The sequence below is a fragment of the Triticum urartu genome, chromosome 3A (assembly GCF_056163025.1).
Source record: "Triticum urartu cultivar PI428250 chromosome 3A, HENAU_Tu73, whole genome shotgun sequence".
Lineage (NCBI taxonomy): Eukaryota > Viridiplantae > Streptophyta > Magnoliopsida > Poales > Poaceae > Triticum > Triticum urartu.
Window position 1 is genome coordinate 24,529,373 of NC_141875.1, and position 7,836 is coordinate 24,537,208.

The 7,836-nt window shown below is 46.4% G+C and overlaps 1 long non-coding RNA gene across 1 annotated transcript; it reads left to right on the top strand.

Annotated features, from left to right (window-relative positions):
• The first annotated feature begins 130 nt into the window (after positions 1 to 130).
• On the top strand, positions 131 to 3,246 carry LOC147978041 (uncharacterized). Its single transcript, XR_015618015.1, has 2 exons — positions 131 to 888; positions 1,681 to 3,246. It is a non-coding gene; the product is annotated as an uncharacterized LOC147978041 (long non-coding RNA).
• Positions 3,247 to 7,836: the final 4,590 nt, after the last annotated feature.

Here is a 7,836-nt window from a genome sequence, read left to right on the forward strand (position 1 = left end):
TCCAGCTCACCAAACCCCCCTCTGACCGGAACCGTTTGATCGACATCGGAGGGTCTAGAGACAACCCCTAGACCCAAACCCTAGCAATTTTGCAATATATGGTCACCCTCCTTCCAAATTTGGCATCCCCTAGTCTCCACCTACCTCCAGCCGCAGCCAACCCCGCCTTCCTCGTTTTCAGCGCCAAGCCACCCGTCGCCGCCACTTGTCGCCGGCCTAGAGGCCAGCGCCGCCACCTGCCGTCGGCCCCGGCCAATCCCCTTGCTCCACGTCACCCCTCAGCCCCCTCCACCCCGCGCGGCCCGCCCGAGCACGCATCCGGCCCGCCCTGGGCTGGATCTGGGCCCGAGCGCCTCCGCCCCAGCGCCCCGTCTTCCTCTCGCGAGCAAGATCCAGATCAAACCCCGCCGCCGCCAACCTCTCGCCGCCGCCTGCACCACGTCGACCCCGCTAGAGCTGCGTCATCCCGGCGAACCCAAGGCCGATCTTGCGCCCCTTGTTTCTTTTCCTCCCTGGCTTCCTTCCCTCACCCTTTTTCTCTGTTTTCCCTCGACCAGGAGCATGCCCCGCCATGGCAGTTGGCCGTTCGTCGCCCTCGCTGCCGGATCTGGCTGCTCCAGTGCCCCATGGCCGTATCCGCTGCCGTCTGGTCGCTGGTAGCCGCCGTTGTGCCCGCGACCCTCTGCTACGCCCGTTCGCCACCGGCGCCCCCAAGTTTCTCTGTGCCCCTGTTTTTCTCTCCACCGAGCCGAGCCATCGTTGACCTCGAGTGCCGCCTCCAGCGCCATCGTGGACCGGTGCCTCCCAAGGCCCAGCCAGCGCCAGGAAGGCCCTGCCTCCTCCACGGCCTGCCCGCGCCGCCAACACCGACCTAGGCCTCAGCCCATGGTGAGGCCCCCAGCGCCTCCTTTATTTTTTTTCTTTTTGTCTGCTATCCCATTATGCTTCAAATTCGGCCCACGTGTGTCTTTTTCCATTTTGCGAATTTAGCATTTAATCCTGAGACAGCAGTTTTACATAAAAGCCCTTGCATTTCATGCATATCCTAACTCCAAAACCGTGCATCACATGTAAATAACTTATATATGTAAAATGCTTAGAATTTCGTCTATTCTCATAATATGCCACTTTCATCCATGTTTAAAATGTTGTTTGTGTAATTTCTACCCATATGCCATGCTAAATGATTTAATTCATAACTAAATAACCGTAGCTCCAAACCTAACAAACTTTATATGTAAATGTGGTAGAAAAATGCCTAGTTTAACATGGTGTATTTACTTTGCATGTTTAACAACTCTAAAATTTGGTTTAGGGCAGAACAGTACCAAATCTAATATATGCACATGATGAGTTTCCGGACTTGTTGGTTGTTGTTCCGGCCTCATTTAAACTTGCCTAGATAGGTAGTTTTCATTATGCTTCACCTCTTGCCATGTTTAACAACATTTAATATTGTTGGGTACATAACGAGAGAGAACTAAATAAGTCATGTGGTATTCCGTCAATATGCAACTCGTTGCATATTGAGCTCCACTTAATTTGTAGTGTTGTTTGTGCACTTTGCCATGCCATGCCTCATTAATCCGGACATGCATCATACTTGGTTGTGCATCATGCCATGCATATGTGGTGGTTGTTTACTATGTTGTTTGCTTATTTCTGGTGTTGCTTCTTCAGGTTAGTTCCGATAACGTCGCGTATGTGAGGATCCGTTCGACTACGTCCGTTTGTCTTATGGACTCGTTCTTCTTCCTTGCAGGATTTCAGGCAAGATGACCATACCCTGGAAATCACTTCTATCTTTGCTTGCTAGTTGCTCGCTCTTTTGCTATGTCGTGATACCTACCACTTGCTATATCATGCCTCCCATTTTGCCATGTCAGCCTCTAACCCATTTTTCCTAGCAAATCGTTGTTTGGCTATGTTATCGCTTTTGCTCAGCCCCTCTTATAGCAAAGCTAGTTGCAGGTGTTGATGAGGTTTGTTCCATGTTTGGAACATGGATATGTTGGGATATCACAATATCTCTTATTTATTTTAATGCATTTATGTACTTGGTAAAGGGTGGAAGGCTCGGCCTTATGCCTGGTGTTTTGCTCCACTATTGCCGCCCTAGTTTTCGTCATACCGGTGTTATGTTCCTTGATTTTGCGTTCCTTACACAGTTGGGTGTTATGGGGACCCCTTGACAGTTCGCTTTGAATATAACTCCTCTAGCAAGGCCCAACCTTGGTTTTACCATTTGCCTCACCACCACCTACCCTTCCCTCGGGTCGACCAACTCGAGGGTCATCTTTATTTTAGCCCCCCCCCCCCCCAGCTAGTGCTTGTCTAAGTGTTGGTCCGAACCGAGCCGCCTGCGGGGCCACCTTGGGGAAACTCGAGGTCTGGTTTTACTCGTGGCTTGTCTCATCCAGTGTTGCCCTGAGAACGAGATATGTGCAGCTCCTATCGGGATGACGGCGCACCGGGCGGTCTTGCTGGTCTTGTTTTACCATTGTCGAAATGTCTTGTGACCGGGATTCCGAGTATGATCGGGTCTTCCTGGGAGAAGGAATATCCTTCGTTGACCGTGAGAGCTTGTGATGGGCTAAGTTGGGACACCCCTGCAGGGTTTGAACTTTTGAAAGCCGTGCCCACGGTTATGGGCAGATGGGAATTTGTTAATATCCGGTTGTAGAGAACTTGACACTTAACTTAATTAAAATGAATCAACCGCGTGTGTAGCCGTGATAGTCTCTTCTCGGCGGAGCCCGGGAAGTGAACACGGTTCTTATGTTATGCTTGAACATAAGTAGATTCAGGATCACTTCTTGATCACTTCTAGTTCACGACCGTTGCATTGCTTCTCTTCTCGCTCTTATTTGCGTATGTTAGCCACCATATATGCTTAGTGCTTGCTGCAGCTCCACCTCACTACCCTTTCCTACCCATAAGCTTAAATAGTCTTGATCTCGCGGATGTGAGATTGTTGAGTCCTCGTGGCTCACAGATACTTCCAAACAGTTGCAGGTGCCGATGGTACCAGTGCAGATGACGCAACTGAGCTCAAGTGGGAGCTCGATGAAGATCATGTTCGTTGTGTTTTTTCGTTTCCAGTTGATCAGTAGTGGTGCCCAGTTGGGACGATGGGGGATCTAGCATTTGGGGTTGTCTTCTTTTATTTTGGTTCCGTAGTCGGACCTTGATTGTATTCTAGATAATGTATGTTTAACTTGTATTTGTGTGAAGTGGCGATTGTAAGCCAACTCTTTATCCCATTCTTATTCAGTACATGGGATTGTGTGAAGATTACCCCTCTTGCGACAAACCTACCATGCGGCTATGCCTCTAAGTCATGCCCCGACACGTGGGAGATATAGCCGCATTGTGGGTGTTACAAGTTGGTAATCAGAGCCATCCCCGACTTAGGAGCCCCCTGCTTGATCGAGTCGCTGACGTTATTGAGTCTAGAACAAAATGTTTTGAGTCTTAGGATTATATATATATCGGAGAGTAGGATTCTTTTTACTCCTCAGTCCCTTCGTCGCTCTGGTGAGGCCTCCTAACGTAGAGTTTTGACTCTTCTCTCCTTAAATTTTCACGAAATTTTTTTGGGATCACGCGGGTATCTTGGAATCGTTCCAATAGTCTTGTGACAAGAACATTGTTCTTGGTGCGTCCTGACATTTAGGGGTTGTGGCAGTGTCCCGGGGAGTTGAGCTCCGAGGTGTTGTCGTCACAATTTTATCGTTGCAGTTCTGGAATACCTGAGTTCGCCGACATCGAAAATCTCTTTTATGCAGTTGTAGGTGAGATAACCTCGACGCCACCCAGTACTGGGGCGGGAGTTCGGGAGTATTTCCATAACTCGCATAACGAATGATTTTCGAAGGTTGGGGTAAATGATTTCCGAAGGTTTCTTGGTTATGTGTTGAAGGATGGATACTGCTGGATGTAGGATTTGCTAGTTTTGGGTGAGATATTATGCTTCCCTTGTATCCCCAACACCTGATTGCATAACCAGAAAGTTTCAGGAGTTTATAAGTGAGAATTCAAGTATCACGTAGGATACCCTTCCAACAGACACATGATATGATATGGGATCTATCATATGTTTGTTTCCGGCTTATTTCCTAAGTCAATCCTTTGTTTTTGTTTTTGTTGTGGTATTCGAGTTGCTTCAATGTCAAGTGTTGACTCCATACCTTCCCTAAGCGATGTTCTCATATTTCTATGTGGATGCTAATCCGTCATGATCATCGAGATTGTCATGTCAATCCTTTTCAACCGGTGTGTTTCTCTTCAAGTGGATCCGATCATTTCAACATTCGCAAGATCAACTCTAAGTTCTCTCAACGGTGTTCGTTTCATCTGCTCCAAGTTGCGTTTGTATTCCCGCCCTCCCACCCTTTTTCTTCAAGGACTCGGATTTCTTAATCAAGTATTCATCTTATTGATGGGAAGCCTCTCCATTCTTTTCCGTCAATGTTCTTATCCGGTGATTCTCAGGAAGATTCTAACGGGGCTTGAAGTTCATCATTTGCCATTCTTTTTCTTCTCCGGTGGATTCAATTCAAGCTTTGTCGATAATATAATTCCATCGGTTCAAATGCTCTCTCATGCCGGTGGACCTCTTTATCATTCATATCTCATTGTTCATTTGTTCCGGAGTGCCGAAGATATATCAGAAGATTTGTGTTTTCACTCCTAATACGTTCAAGCTCTTTCGAGGTTGTTATCTCATTCAAGCCATTTAATTCAACCGATGCAATCTATCTTTTAAATCATCAACGGTGTTTCTCTTGAGTGGGCCCTAACCCACAGGTCTTTTCCCAGGATCTTACCTGACTCTTCTAATCTTCCCGGAGTTACTCTCAAATTCATTTTCCAAGTTTGACGTAAGAATGAGTTATCATCAGTCAAATGCCTTCTCCAAGATCTTTCACATTCTTTTCATCATTGGTTCAACCTTTCTATTTTTCATTCCGGAGTGCCTCAACAATTCATGGTGGTGTTTCTCATCATCATTCTCTGCATTTGAAGACCGAAGAAGAGTTTCTCCTCCAAATCTCACCCATTCTTCCAAGGACGCGAAGTGCAAGCTTGATGCCATCCTCTCATAATTGTTTGTGATTGTGAGAATTCTTTTCACCCATCCGAAGCAATTCAGGAGTCTTTTCAGTTTGATTCTCCGGAGCCCATCATCTCATAATTATGCATTCTAGCTTTCAGCTCTCGTTCTCCAAATCTTACCGGTGCATCGTTCAAGTTTTCTCTAATCAATCCGGGATCTCTTCGTTCACTTGCATCTAAATTCTCTCAAGTATCTTCGCTCATTTTCCAATTCCTCCTGCTGATGTGTTCGTTTTCTTCGTTCATTTTCAATTCTTACGGTGGTTCGTTCAAGATTTCTCTTCCTTGTTTATCATATCAATTTATTCGTTGTTTCAATCCTACCGGTGGATCGTTGAAGACCTTCCCAAGTTTACGCTATATCTCTCTTAATCCTTTCAATGAGAATGAGTGGTATGCCAAATCCGTTGCTTGTCATCAATTTAAATTGGTGAAGGATACGCATAACATAATTCTTATTCTTGCTTCATCCAAGGGATTGATTCAATTCTTCCGGAGTTTGTTCACAATGAGTAAATTCTCGGTTCAAGTGCTTCATACTTTCCCGGAGTTCCAAGCTCTCTCAATTATATCATCACGAAGCTCCATTTAATCATTGCTAGGCTTCTCCCGGAGTCCTTTTCAACTTTCCTTTCGTTTGATCATTCTTTTGTTACCGGAGTTCTTCATGGAGGTTACATTGTGGTACATCAAGGATTCCTTTCATTCTTCAATTGTTCGTCAAGATTTCTCTCGAAGCGATGATCCGCCAAGCAATACTTCAAGTATTCTTCATCTTGCATTTCGAAGTGCAGTTCTTCCTATATTATATTTTGAGGTGGTGTTATGTCATTGATAATTTCCCTCCGTGTTTCATGATTCACAAGTTTTCAAGGGTGACATATCTAAATCCATCATTTTATCTTCGCTCAAGACATCTTTTCAACCAATCAACCTCTTCATTGGAGCTATCTTGGGTTATATTTCACCTAAAGCTTTCCCTAAAGAATGTTGCTCTTATGGTGCTTATAAATGACCCAAGTTCTTCATTTATCCTTTTGGTGAAATAAGTTTCTCGTCTGCTTGTTCATATCAATCCAATCCATTGTTTTTCGTTAGTGGCAGAATTTCACCTCAAGTTTTTGAGATGTTTTCCATAAGCCCACAACAAGCTTACTCTTTTCGTTGTTGGATTTCCAACAACTCCATTCGACCCTTCTCCTAAATATGCTTTTCCAAGCTCATTTGAGGTAGAAGATGTGGTCGTAATTGATCCTTATCGTTCCTTGTACATATCGTTTCAACCGGAGTGCTTGCATGTACTTCTTGTCCATTGCAACCCCTTTTCTTATATCTTTAAACCTACAAGGTTTTCGTAATGTTCCTTGTTCCCCTTTTCTAATGGAGTGTTTTCAACTTTGTTCATCTTCGTTGTATTCTTTCTTTAAATTTGCTCGACCTCTCAAGGTTCTTTGGTTTCACTCTTTTTGTCAAGAAGCAACTTTTTTTACCTCTTCCTCTTCCGCTTTTTCTCCAGTGCCATCCTAGATCTCGGGACGAGATCCTCTCGTAGTGGTGGAGTATTGTGACGCCCCGAGAGCGACGCGCCAGGTGTCTTCCAGTTATTCGTTGTTGTTGCCTTGTCATTTGCTTGCGTGTCACATCTTTCCATGTCATTATGTGCATTGCATCATCATGTTTTCAAAACTTGCTCGTCCAGGTCTCCTTGTTCCTTCCATTGTCCGTTATGAACCCAGACACACTCGCACGCGCCCGTGGCATGTCCAAAATATTATTTTATAAGTGACCAGAGAATTTTCTCGGAATGGGTTGAAAGTTGGCATGCCGTGTTGTTATGTTGTTAGTAGGTCGCCTGCCAAGTTCCATCGCATTCGGAGTTCATTTGATGCCCAACGGATAACTATAGCGGCATTATAGCCGGTCTAACGTCGGACGTTTTCGGTCTCTGGAAATAGTTGTCGGGCTGCATTCCTCCTCTTTCCTCTCAGCCCAACTCCTTTTCACAGCCCACTAATCTAGCCCACCAAACCCCCCTCCGACCGGAACCGTTTGATCGACATTGGAGGGTCCAGAAACAACCCCTAGACCCAAACTCTACCAATTTGCTATATATGGTCACCCTCCTTCCAAATTTGGCATCCCCTAGTCTCCACCTACCTCCAGCCGCAGCCAACCCCGCCTTCCTCGTTTTCAGCGCCAAGCCACCCAGCCGCCGCCACTTGTCGTCGTCCCAGAGGCCAGCGCCGCCACCCGCCCTCGGCCCGGCCAATCCCCTTGCTCCACGTCGCCCCTCAGCCCCCTCCACCCCGCGTGGCCCGCCCGAGCCCGCAACCAGCCCGCCCTGGGCTGGATCTGGGCCCGAGCGCCTCTGCCCTAGCGCCCCGTCTTCCTCCCCGCGATCAAGATCCAAATCGAACCCCGTCGCCGCCTGCACCACGTCGACCCCGCCGGAGCTGCGTCATCCCGGCGAACCCAAGGCCGATCTCGCGCCCCTTTGATACGTCTCCAACGTATCTATAATTTTTTATTGCTCCATGCTATATTATCTACTGTTTTGGACATTATTGGGCTTTATTATCCACTTTTATATTATTTTTTGGACTAACCTATTAACCGGAGGCCCAGCCCAGAATTGATGTTTTTGCCTATTTTAGGGTTTTGAAGAAAAGGAATATCAAACGGAGTCCAAACGGAATGAAACCTTCGGGAACGTGATTT